The sequence below is a fragment of the Gymnoscopelus braueri genome, assembly GCF_963280865.1.
Source record: "Gymnoscopelus braueri genome assembly, chromosome: 5".
In the NCBI taxonomy this organism is placed as follows: domain Eukaryota; kingdom Metazoa; phylum Chordata; class Actinopteri; order Myctophiformes; family Myctophidae; genus Gymnoscopelus; species Gymnoscopelus braueri.
In genome coordinates, this window is record NC_137606.1 from 25,172,565 (window position 1) to 25,186,583 (window position 14,019).

Consider the following 14,019-nt stretch of genomic DNA (forward strand, 5'->3'; position numbering starts at 1 on the left):
AGAAAAAACCCACAACATCACATTGTAATTATATTGTACACAGAGGCAGTGGATAAAACAGACAAGTGCAGACAGCACCAATTAAATGCAAGTTTGAGTGTGTTGTCATGGCGACTAAGCGGCTAGCACCTCTGAAATGCTGTTTCATATCGTTCGCTGTCGGGTGGAAACCTTGTATGTACGAAATCGTTACTTTTCAGGAAACTGAAATATGTGTTCCAATGGTTATTATTTAGTCACAAGCTCTTGTTAATACTTTTCATCAATATTTATAAAACACTTAACCAGCTTCACTAAAAAAAAAATCCAAAATAGCAAAAATAGAAAGAAAAAAGTAAAGTAGCAAGCTCAAAACGTGTGGCAATGCGATGCGTCGTGAGCTTGTAGATCGGCTATTTTTGCAACTTTTGTGTGATACTGTAGTATGATGAAGTGGGGCATTAATTTACCAAAATAAATTAACATAAAAAGTTGAAATGTGGAGATACAAGGTTTCTGCCCGACAGCGACAAATGATTAAACACTGTTGCTTTTGTTCTGGTCGTCCTCCCTGCCTCCCTGCATATAGCTCTCTCTTCATGTGTTTGTCCAAACCAAAACATAAGGTCCTGGCCATCCATCCTCTGCAGAGCCTTACTCTGCCTTTACTCTGGCCTGCCAAAGAAACAACTGAATTACAACTCGTTCAAAATGCGGCAGCCAGAGTTTTAACTAAAAATAGGATGAGAGAACATATCACTCCAGTTCTAGCTTCACTACATTGGCTCCCGGTTGTTTTTAGGATTGATTTTAAAATTATTGTACTAGTTTATAAAGCTCTAAATGGTCTGGAACCTTCCTACCTCTATGACTGCCTAGAGAGATCTGTTCCAAACCGGCCCCTCAGGTCTTCAAGTGCTGACCTGCTAGAGGTGCCTACAATGACATATAAAAAACACGGTGAAGCAGCATTCTGCTTCTACGGACCGACAGCGTGGAATAAACTCCCATTACACCTAAGACAGGCAACCTCTGTGGATATCTTTAAAGCACAGCTCAAGACCTACTTCTTCACTCTTGCTTTTAGCTGATTTTTTGGTTGATTTTTAAATCTCTGTGTTGTTGTACACCTCCTCACTGTATTGCCTGATTCACTGCCCGTTGCTATTATTTTAATGTGTTTTATGCTTCTGCTTTTCTTATTTTTCTTAAATTATTTGTAACTGTAATTGTATTCTTGCTCTGTAAAGCACTTTGAGCTGCATGTCATGTCATGAAAGGTGCTATACAAATAAAGTTTATTATTATTATTATTATTATCTTCCCATCCTCCTCTCTGTCTCTGCTTCTCACCATTTCACACCCAGCTGTGTACCCCACCACCACCCCCCATTTATTTCACTATTCACCAGTTAATGTCATCAGACGCCACATGGGTGGACGTTGTATTCCACGAGGATTTAAAATCTCCCTCTAAGTCCCACGATGCCAAGGATGCACCGACGTTCAATATTTGTCTCACCAGTGTTTAAAGACATGGAGGTTAACGGCTTTAATGTGACCTGTCTAAGATGGGATCTGTCTAGAGAAAGACCAAACGAGGAGGAGAGACGTGGGAGGGCGGAATGACTTTGATTTCAATGACAAGCCCTTTGCTATTCCGTCTGTGCTGCATGTCTGCACGTACAGGACAGACAGACAGACAGAGACAGACAGACAGAGAGACAGACAGACAGACAGACAGACAGACAGACAGACAGACAGAGAGACAGAGAGACAGACAGCCAGACAGCCAGACAGCCAGACAGACAGACAGACAGACAGACAGACAGACAGACAGACAGACAGACAGACAGACAGACAGACAGACAGACAGACAGACAGACAGACAGACAGACAGACAGACAGAACTGGTTCAAAGGCGCGTTATGTAAGAGGTAGATGAGTAACAAGGACACAGGGTGAGAGAAAGAGAAAGAGAGAGGTGGGTGGACGCATAGCGTTGTGAGCAGGAGAAAACAGAAAGCACACAGTAGACAGACAACAAGCTTCTGAGGGGTGGGAGGGGTGAGCAGGTACAAGTTACGCTTTTTTTCTCCCAATGTTGGTTCAGAAAAGGCCGGATGACTGGTGGGCTGCAGACAAGTACAGGCAGGGGGGGAAGCATGGCAACTGCTGTAGGAGGTAGGAGGCATGTAGCAGGGGGAAGACAGGCCGGCGGGCAAAGCCAACAGAGTCTGCCAAGCAGTGGAACGGTGCAGATCCACACACTGCACAGCCTGGCGGGAGACCAGAGATGCATAATTACAGTGCCTGGGCAGCTACTCAGCAGCACGTTGGTGAGGTGTGTACACTAAATCACGATGTAACAAAATGTTTATATGCTCCTAAGGGCAGGGTAATGCTGCAATGCTGACTGTGTGTGTGTGTGTGTGTGTGTGTGTGTGTGTGTGTGTGTGTGTGTGTGTGTGTGTGTGTGTGTGTGTGTGTGTGTGTGTGTGTGTGTGTGTGTGTGTGTGTGTGTGTGTGTGTGTGTGTGTGTGTGTGTGTGTGTGTGCGTGCGTGCGTGCGTGCGTGCGTGCGTGCGCGCGCGCGTGCACCTGTATGTGTGTCCATGGCATACCAGTCTCCTGCCTTTGCATGTGGGACTTATCTTTGCACAGTGGGCTGTGTTGTACCATATAGTCCACAGAGTAGATATCCCCAAAACCACACATGTGTATGTGCACACACATACACACGCACGCACACACTCACACGCGCGCGGAGAGAGAAAAGGACAAAGTTCGTCACTGAAGAAGTGGGAGAGTGTTGTGGTGAAGAAATCGACCGCCCGGGGGGGGGGGGGTGTAAGAACCATCTGCTTGTTGTGGACAGAGTCTAGAGATCCAGTGATGGCTGAGCCATCTATCATAACATGCTACTGCTAGGTTGGTCACTTGAACCCCATAGCATCCCTATTCCGGGGCATTATGCTTACATATTTTCAGTGACGATATTTAGTGTAGGCCTAGAGAGAAAACTGGCGTCTATAGGACTTAATATAGAGCCCTTGGGAATCTGGTCAACTAAGAATATAGGGTTTAAGTGGTTAGAATGGCTACCAGTACCAGGAAAGAGTGTCACTGTATAGTCTTTGCCCATAAACAGAGCCCTTAAACACGGCTGCCGCTGCCACAACATGACACACATGTTGACGCCCCCCTCTTTTTTCTCTGCACTATACCCACCTGAACCTACTTCCTGTAGGCACATATCGCCACTGTCGGGCAGAAACCTTGTATCTCTGTATTTCAATTTTTTTCCTCTTGTAAATGAGTGCCCTACTTCATCATACAAGAGTGTCGCACAAAAGTAGTGAAAATAGCAGATCTACAAGCTCACAATGTGTCACGATGCACCGCCTTGTGAGTTTGTACATTGGCTATTTTCACTATTTGTACATGTTTTTTTTTATATAATAATAAAAAAAGGAACGGTTTTGGATATACAAGATTTCCACCCCGACAGCGACGATATACATTCAAATCACGGGGACTGAAATAGGAGCTCATGAGAAACAGGAAGAGCGACACAGCAAGCATAAAGATAACAAAGCCCTCAGGACATCTCCTCGTTCCACCATGCAGACAGGAAGTTTGGAGCAGTTGATGGGATGGCTGGATGGCCCCACGTTGCACTCAGCCACTACGGGCCCGCTCCGCTCCCAGGCAGGCTGCACGGCCAGGCCTCCATGCATCAAAGCCCCTCAGCCACCATATGGTCTGGAGGCTTTCACCAGTGCTTCCCAAACAATGGGTCGCCTACCCATTTTTATTGGTCGCGTTCCTACCAACTTTTATTATTATTATTTCAAAAAAGTTTCTGGAAGAATTACAGGCATTTTCAAAAAACAAATGTAAGCTTGGGTCACGGGAAGTCACCAAATGTATCTTTTTATTTTTGGGGTCTAAAATGTTTGGGACTGATTGATTGGTTGATTAGTTGGTTTACTTTATTAACAGTGTGCAAAGACAAGTACAGGGAAGTATACTATGAGAGCACAATGGCTTGTTTCCATTGGGAAACACTGGTCTGGAGGCTTTACACGCTGTAAAGATGTCATGAGAAGAAAAGCCTCAAGGGTTGGATCAGATGGGGAGATGTAATGGGGGAGGTAGGGGAGGCTGTGAGTCATGCAGTAAAATGCTCCATTTTACACTCTCCGAATTAAATACACACTGAGGATTTTGGCTACCAGTACATTGGTACATTGGCTTGTTACGAGTATTCAGTGCGTGAGTGTGTGTGCACTGACACTGCAAGAGTGATGAAGTATGTGTGTGTGTGTGCGTGCGTGCGTGTGTGCGCATGTGTGTGTGTGTGCGCATGTCCTCAATATTGCCAGTTGTGGTGTTTGTTGGAAGACCCCAACACTGCGGGATATTTGACATGATGCAATTAGTATGTGCGTGCGTGTCAGGGTAAATAAATAAATAAAAGTAACGGCTAGGCTATGTCATGTGATCTGCCCGCAGAGCAGCACTAATGGCATTAAGCCTGCTTGAGAAAAGGATATGAGAGCAGCACCGCACCCCCGCAATGCTCTGTGACCCCCCCTCCTGTCCAATTCACTTTTCCACACCTCTGTCATGTCGTGTTAGCCTGAAAGAGCGAGCCCTATCGATGGTCTTGAAGGGCGGATACAAACCCAGGCGGTTGGATTCCAGCGCCGCTTCCTATTGCTTCACCAATCTATGTCCCCGCCTCCCCTCCCCTCCGCCCCTCCCCCCCCGGCCTGTGTACGGAACACGCTGACGTCACCAAATTTAGAGCGACGCCCCTCTGCACTCTGATTGGTTAGGAGATAACAAGGTTTAGAAACCACGTTCCTGCATGGTTCTCCCAGGCTTTTTTTCTTTTGAAACAAAAAAAAAAGGCATGGGTTTCCAAGGCTATGTCGTGTTGACATCAGAATCTTCTGCTTCATCTATAGTCCGTCATACTTACGACAGTGTCGTACACCGAAAATAGCCGCACTGCAAGCTCACAATATGTACGAAGAAGCGAAAGTCTGGCTTCATCCCTTTTTCCATAATCTTATTCCTCTGTGCACTCTTCGCTATATTTGTTTGGTGTATCCTGTGTAAAGAAAATTGATAATACTTTTTTAAATGTAGGCTACATGATGATAAACACCGATATAAGGCTGTTTTGTCCATAAATTGAGACAATCTCCTGTATAAAGATAGCGTCATGTGACTGATGTAAAATGTGACACGTGTGGGCGGCAGTGGCTCAGGAGGTAGAGTGACTGCTTGGGAATCGGAAGGTTCCTATAGCTCGATTACCAGCTCCCCCTGGGTTAGTGACGATGTGTCCTTGAGCAAGGAACTGAACCCCTAACAGCTCCCAGTGCCTTGCATGGTTTCCTCCGCCATCGATGGTGCACCTAGCACAAATAAAGCCTATTGACATACAATTAAGAATGCTTTTTTGTTTGTTACAAATGCCAGTTATGTTATATGATACAGGATAAGTGTAAATAAAAAATGTTGATTTTCATTCCTAAATACTTTATCTTGCATAGATAGTAACAGCAACAGTAATGAATAATTTAAAAAAAACAAATGTCTCCAGGTACTTCCAGAATGTAATATACACACAACTACAGATGACTTGAGACAGTACTAAGCGACCATGTTTCCTAAAAATGCTATCTAATACGTTTCCTTGCAAATGAGCCAGAGCCACAAACTCTCACACATCTCATAAAAATATCAAAGCTATGAATCTCTGGGTGTTTCAGTCTTTTTTCTGTGCAACAAAGATTCATTGGCATTATGAAGCAACTAGTGATAAGAAGTACTTTTGCTGTATACAGCCTCCACACTTTTTATGGCATGGCTTTGCAGACGTCTAGCCATCAACTGTATAAAAGGGTTAGTCTGTGTCTGTGTGTCTGTCTGTGTGTCCGGGGCTAATCTCGCAAAACACTGGACAGATCAGCGCCAAATGTCTTGTGCACACTTGCCAGTGGGCCAGAGAAGTACCTCTAAAGAAATCAGGGCCGGCCGCTGCTATAAGCAATATAAGCGGTCGCTTAGGGCCACAACCACTAGGGGGGGGCATATAAAAAAGGGGGGCACATAAAAAAATAATAAATAATAAAGTTTGTTTTTTTACTTTTACTACATATTGTAATTTTGTCATGTATCTCCTATCCAACAACTAGCGTTATTATTTTAATATTCAATAAAAACAATTTTATAATGGGGTGTTTTGGGGGGGCCACCCAAAAAAATCTTGCTTAGGGCCACGAAAACCCTAGGGCCGGCCCTGAAAGGAATGTTTCAATAGCATTGCTTTCAGGGTACCATGCATCTCCATTTCCTGCCAGATATTGTTTTGAAATGATGTGGATGTACAGCAACTGTCACCACCCAAACTGACAGATAACCCAAGGTGACAGCTGATGACATGTTGGTGGTGTTAACCAACCGGAAGAGATTAACGACAACAATGGCCGGCAAAGAAAGTGGAAAAGGAGAGATGCACAGGCAGACGCTGCTGGAGAAGAGAGGAAGAAATGAGGGGGAAAAGGAAAAGAGCGGCATAAGGTTCCAACACTGATTCACATTGCAGGACAGGAAGTCTTAGATGGAGACACCCTTCCTTCCTGTCAGCGTTGGGATCCGGAACACAGGACATCACTCATACAGTCACACAGGCCACATGGGACATGTGACAAATATTATAATACTTTATACTTTGTGCACCTTAAGACTAATTTTACTACGATGGGGTTGCTTGCCGAAAATAACAGATTTTCAAGCTAACAACGCAACGCATTGTTTTTTAATCAGCACTGAGCTCAGGATTAAGACTTAACTTGGACTCTGTCCGTGTGCCATTTTCCACAGGGATAGATGGTGGGGATTTCCCACCTTCTGCTTTTGATTTCCCTGGCTGTGATCATGAAAATTGTATCACTGTACTCTATACACTGTGTATATAGTTGGCAGCTTCTGGGCTATACTGTACAATTAATAAATGCCCTCCAGGCGAGGGGATCATGACCTACCAAAGTCGGCCCGTGTTCATAGTATAACAGAATGCCACTGACCCTTAATGTCCTTAAAATGCTTTCCCATAGACCAGTGATATTCAACTGGCGGCCCGCAGGCCGAATTGTCTTGTGGCCCAGGAACACATTCCATATTCCAAACAAATTATAATAATCTTGGATGGTTGGTTGTACAGGATGACCATTTTGAACATTCTTCATAACCATTAACCAAAACTCGTTAATGGTTAAGCGCCGGCGGCCATTGTGTGTTATAGTACAACATGATGTCCATTGTTATGTGCTATAAGGTCCTATAGGACGATAATGGACATATTATGTCCATTTTGATGACGTACTGCTTCATACTGCATTTACGCATTTTGATGTATGAGAAGATAATATCTGTGGCAGACCTTTATACTGCACAGGTTTTGTTTTGGATTTGAGAAAATAGGAAGTAGGCATTTCAATGTGTCCTGTGCACCGGACCCTGGCATGGAAGGGTCTTTGTGAGAAGAGCAGTGGAGCCAAGCTGGCATGGTGAAAGTGTTTCTGTGTTTGTATGGAAAGGTTTTTGCTTTTTGTTTATATTTGAGTACATGGCTGATAAGGGCACAGGCTCTTATGATGCGTTTCATGAGCAATCTGTTGAGTCACTCACAGCATCATGACATTCAGCCCTGGAAGCTAATGCATGTATACTTCACAGATTTTCAGCCTATCTTCATATAATTGGTCTGCACTATGCTCATTTTAAGATTGGTCAATTTCTGTCTACTTTCGTCTTAGAAGGAGGGCTCAGAGAGAGAGAGAGAGAGAGAGAGAGAGAGAGAGAGAGAGAGAGAGAGAGAGAGAGAGAGAGAGAGCAAAAGCACTCATGATGCGTTTCATGAACCATTAGTCGAGCGTTTGGGCGCTATTGGGTGATTGGAGTCCCCTCAAAACTCAAAAAGAGGTAGCTACAAATTGAGGGAGATGGCATGTAATGGACGAACTGCACTCAAAACTCATGTTGTGCTCTTCCCTGTTGATGTGCCACTGAAAATGTAGGGATGTAGCCTTTGTCAAGCTACCCAACTACATGGTGAAAATAGAATCTGAACTTTGAAAGCAATCATTCAGAAAGTAGTGAATCTAGTCCCAAGCTACTTGGAAATGTAAGACATACTGATGTGTGAGATCATTCACCTGAAAGTATGGTACTGGAAAAAAATCTCTTTATCGCTTTAACATTTTCAAAAAGTTATAATCAGTTAATAAAGCGAGGAGAGAAACAAAAAACAAAATTCTCGCCGTTTTTTTTCTTTGTATGAAAAACTTGATATTTGTACTTTTACTTTAAGTACATTTAGTGTGTACTAATTTAACACTTTGACACAATTGATTTTCTCATGGGTGAATTTAACTTTTACTAAAGTAAAACTACAGAAGATATCTGTTCTCTTACTCAAGTATGGCTTTCAAGTACTTCATAAACCACAGTTCATTTACCTATGTATTACTTGCAAGGCAGAATTGGGCAGCAGTCATGGCGCAGTTGCAGCTTTGTTACTTGGCGGCTGGACGGCTACCTCCAGGCGTCACTTTACGGTGGAAGTACCTTTGCACCACAAAATAAATAAAATAATAACATAATAAATGAACCGTTTAACAAACACATTTCTTGACGGTTTCCGGTTTAACCATGAACTATTTATTTCGTTTGTCTTGTGGCCCCCAACTTCAACAATTGTGGCGCCCTGCCTAATTTAGTTGAATACCCCTTGCCATAGACCCACAATTAGCATGAATAAAATAGCATGTACCACATTTTTGTGTCTGACATTACCTGCTGGTCAAGATCACAGTAAAGGGCCTGTGTCATTAGAGCAAAGATACTAATGGATACAATAGCCTTGTATTGTGTGAGATCAGGAAAAGAATATCCTTGTTTTCTCCTGAAATCGCACCCTTAACTCAATAATACATTCCTTTGATTTAGACTTAGTATTTTCTTCATCTCTCTGGATTGCATTATAGTTTGAATGAACAAATGTAAGTAGCCGTGGGAACTAACGGTTCCCAAGCCATGTGGCCCAGGGCATGAGCCTATCTCCTGTTTCTGTAGCGTGAGGCGGCTTGATGTGCAAGTACATCTCCCAGCCATGATGTGCAAGTACACCCCCTGGACATGAAGCTAATATCGGAGGGACTTAGCCAACCCCTGATGCAACACTTGATGCTGAGTGCCAAGCAGGGAGGCACTGGGTACCATGTTTATCTTTGGTATGACCCAACCGGGGGATTGACACACTAACAACGAAACCACTGAGCTGGCGGTTGGTCGTGAATCTCTCTCATGGGGATTACTCAAACGTAATCAAAACTTAACGTTTCAAATGTGGACACCAGCACAGAGGAATTGGGATTGAATTAAAGAAATACACTATAAAGATGCCGGTTACTTGTTCAAGCATTATATTTAGATTGCTTTAGCTTGACCACAAATGTTAGATGTTCAGACAGATGCTAGGTTCGATGTTTCCCTGTTATATTAGTTTCTTTGAAGCTCTTAATTGTTTTCTTTGCACTCTACTTACGCGACTACTTACCTTGTTGTTTGTTTACTAGGGATCATGCCATTTACTCTGATCTCGCACTAAGTCGCTCTGGATACGAACGTTGTCTCCTAAATGCCTAAATTGTAAATAGATAAAGTCATTACAACACTTGTGTGATCACACGGACATAGAAGTAAAGACAGCATAGTATCCGGTGTCTTTAGCCTACGGTGCTGTCAGTGTTGCATTGTACGCTATATGAAGAGTATAAATGCTCTAGGGCAGCGGTTTTCTAAGTAGGGTCCCCAGGGGTCCTTGAAGGGTTCCAGGGGGTCCCCAGAAAAATTAGTTAATATAGCCTAATGTAAATTATATTCAGCTATTCAAAATGACATGACATTTTTGAGAAGCACTGCTGTAGGGAGGGATAGTGGGCTGGTTGCTCCAGTGATGTAGCTCAGTGGGCTGGAGATTCCCTGCTGTGTCACAGGAGACTTCCTCTTCCACGACCCTGCACAGGAATTCCCTCACAACGCGGCCTCTCTGAAATTCCCAGAAATCAATGCAATATGGCGGGTCAGAGCTGGGTTATCATTCTAAATCACAAAAGGATAACACACTTTGTTGCTCAGCAGCTTACACGAGCATGTGCATTCACACAAAGAGACGGTTGGTTGGTGTAGGCACCCGCGTATGTTGTGTCATATAAAACAGGTTTCAGAGAGAATGAAAGACAAAAGTGACTCATGTAGTAATAATCGGGTGTTGTGTCAACAGGGCCCTGGTCTGTACCTTATGACTACTTGGCTTCAACAGTGTGTCATGCTCACTTCCTTCTGCTGTTTTGGTGTGCTAGGCAGATACTGTGGCATTCAGGGTGGGGCTAACCACAACGTACTGCAGTAACAGTTAATCACACCACACACACAATCTCTTCTTACAGTACATACACACACCGACTTCCTGTTGGGACCAAAAATGGAAACATTGAAATCAGGCATGAAATCTTAGTTTCACACCTGGATTACAGTCTTAAGGGCTTTGTGTGTTATTCTGCAAACAAAAGAAACTGCCAAGCAAAACATTTCCCAGCAAAATTATTATCTTGCTTATTCAAAAACTGGATTATCCCCTATAAATATTGTGGGAAGATTAAGGAAGCCAATTGATTATTCAGCAAACATTATTAAGAAATATGAGGTTATGTTGTTGGCTGATAAAAAAGGCTGGTTGGTGTGGAAGTGTGAACCATAACTATAGCACTGTGTAGGCGAGTGGATGTGATGTTGTTTGTATAATACAATGGACAGTTATAAACACAGTGTTCCCCATTTCTAAGGCCATTGTTCCAATATATGTTGCGCTGGACACAATAGAAGAGATCCTCGCAAATCTTTCTTTACATAGACAGAAGGAAAAGATGGGGAAGGACTGATAACAAACATTATTTAAAACTCAAACGCGAGGGCTTACATGTGATAGGCCCACAGATCATGCCCCCTCCAGCCCTCCTCTCTGCGAGAGCACAGCTCTTCCCTTTATAGCTGCTCTCTCCCACAAGGCTCTCCTTATGGTTCCTCGAAAAAGAATGTGTTGGACAAACTGTCTCAGGAGTGAGGTTTGATGGCATTCTACTCATGGAAGGGCTAAAGGAGGAGGGAGGTGGAGACACTGGAGGAAAACATTCAGGTCTAGTCAACCAGTCATTTTGTTTTATGGCGGAAATTAAGGTAATGCAGCCCTTTTGCACAAACAGGGCTGACTGTTGAGTGAAAATGTTTGTGTGTTTATAAAGTGGTAAGTGCCCGATTTACCAACCCAAGCATTGCCGCAGTCACATGGTAACTATTTAAAAAGGGCCCTTAATTCAAGCCTAATTAGTACCTAGTTGTATGACAGTGTTGCTTGCGGAAAATACATAATTTTCTATCAAAAAAGGTATAAATTGAAAGCATAAATTAGCCTCAAGTCTTCTATCCACAAGAGACATATGACAACAGCTGTACTCTGGAAGATAATTGATGGAAAGTGATGGAATGAGAAATACTTATATTGGCAAAACAAACTGAGGAGAAAGAGATGACAGGGCTGAAAATAATATGGTGCTATGACGGGAACCGTGTCGGAACCACAGGAGAAAGATGATAGAATGAGAAAGGGAAATGGAACCGGGGGAAGAAAAAAAAATGCAAATGGGGGAGGGAGGTCACGGATGTCATGGCGTGTTAGTCAGAATGCTGAAGTTGCCGTGGTGACAGGAGGGCAATGCCAGGGTGGCGGGAGGCGGTAGTCACATGACCCAGCATCAAGGCCCTGGAGGATGCCATGCACACTACTGCAAGGCAAGATGGGACTCCTCTGACAACACATCTACCAGATGGGGGTCGTTTGGACGACGAAGGGACAAGCGAATGTTTCCCAGACATAGGGTCGCGACCCACTTTTATGAGTCGTAAATAAATATCCCTTTTTTTTAAACCTTTCCTTCAAAATTCAAAGATTTTTCAAGAGATTTTAGAAATGTAACAAAAAATTTACAAAATCTAACATGTTATAGACATTTCCAAAGATGCTAAATGGATACAGAGTGAAAATAGCCATCTACAAGCTCATAACGCATCACGATTGTTGTAAGCTTATAGATCAGCCAATTTAACTACTTTTGAAATAGGGCGAAAGCGTTTGTTTTTTAAGTTTTGGTCCCGGGGAGACAACAAATTTCACTTTTGGGTCTTGAACTGAAAAGGTTTGGGAACTAATGCACTAGAAATCAGTTATTTTTTCTGATTTCAAACGATCCTCTGACAACTTTAGACCTAAACAATTGCCATTTCCGGGCAAAACACGGTGTCCATCTATCTTCTTTTATGCAACTCTACCCCATCTCCAAACACATACAACACACACACACACACACATCAAGATTCATAGGCCTGCAAACAAACCATATGAAACTCCATGGCAGTCCTCGTGCTGGAAAAAATAGGAAGAAAACAAAAGCTAGTCTGTCATTTACTCTAAGTGATAAACCACACCCAACCCTCCATGACTGCATCTACAGTTAGTCGGGGAAAGTGCAACAGCAGCCAAGTAGATGCAGTGTCTGTCTTTCATAAGCTACAGTTCCGCTTGCTGTAGCATACATGTCATAGCACACACTATGAGGGCTTTAAGAGTCCCACGTGTTGGGAAATGTAGCTTAATGTTAATCAGTTAATTATATCTTAGGCAGAACACAACATAACAATCCCTAGACATGCCTGCACAAACCTGCTGACCTAATTATACCATTATAATTAAACACTGATTGGTAACCAAAGTCAAACTTGATTACAAATCAGGTCCACTTATGTCAGCAATCTTGAATGACACCCATGAACAATGGCTGTAAAAAAAAAAGAAAGGGTGCAAGGGGCGCAAGGGGATTTCACTAGTAGCTACTCCTGTCTAACTGGATCTTTTGGCCTGGATTTCTTTCACAACAGGCTCTGGTGCATGCCAAGACAACAGTGCTATGGATATCGAAGGAGACTTGCAAAGAGCAGGGTTCACAGTGTTAGCTTAACAGTTGAGAGTGTAAAAGTATAATGTACTAGATCCACTTCTCAGAGTTAAAACTAACACTTGGGATTTGACTGTGTGGGACAGTGTTCCCAGTGGGATCCATCTTGTGAGACAGTGAGAATGAGTAGTCATGTTTAGACAAGCTCTACTCTCTCCCTCTCTCTCTCTCGCTCTCCCCCCCTTGTTTCGACCCCACCCTAATCTATCCTGCTTTCACTTTCTCCACCTTTGCCTCCATTTCCCCAATCACTCTCACTTTCCGTTTAAGATATTCCCTCTTCTGAACCATTCCACATTTACTCTCATCCTTCTTTCCAGAGGTGAAAATAAATGAATACAAGTTGTCCACAGACAATAAAGATCCTATTATAAATATTTTCGTTATCACTGCTCTATACATGCAGTAGCTATTCCTTTTACCTGTCTTCTAAATATCTCCATTTCATTCCCTCTTCCATTAGACATGTCTGGACAGTAGCTACAGCTGAAGGGAATGACAGGAATGATAGGAATTCCGGGGCATTCCCAGTCCAGGCACAGGCTCTGGGCCTGTCAGCTCCAAGTGAGCAGGCCACTCCCAGCTGAGCAAAGACAGAGTGGAATAAAGTGGTCCGTGGACACTGACCAAAGATCAGTCATGAGGTTTTCAGCCCCTGCTGGCTCAGGGTGAGGCTGAGCAAGGACACACTTCACCTGGATGTGCCAAACCAGGCCTGCCCTGTGTGAATACAAAGCTATGTGACTTTGACAGCTTCCGATGCTATCCAAAGACCACTGGATTGTGCCCCAGAACACAGCCACCCAGTAGCTACACCAAAACAATCATCATCCAATATAAGTTACTAGTTAATAAGACCACTCCCAAATTAGCGCCCACGGCCTGACATT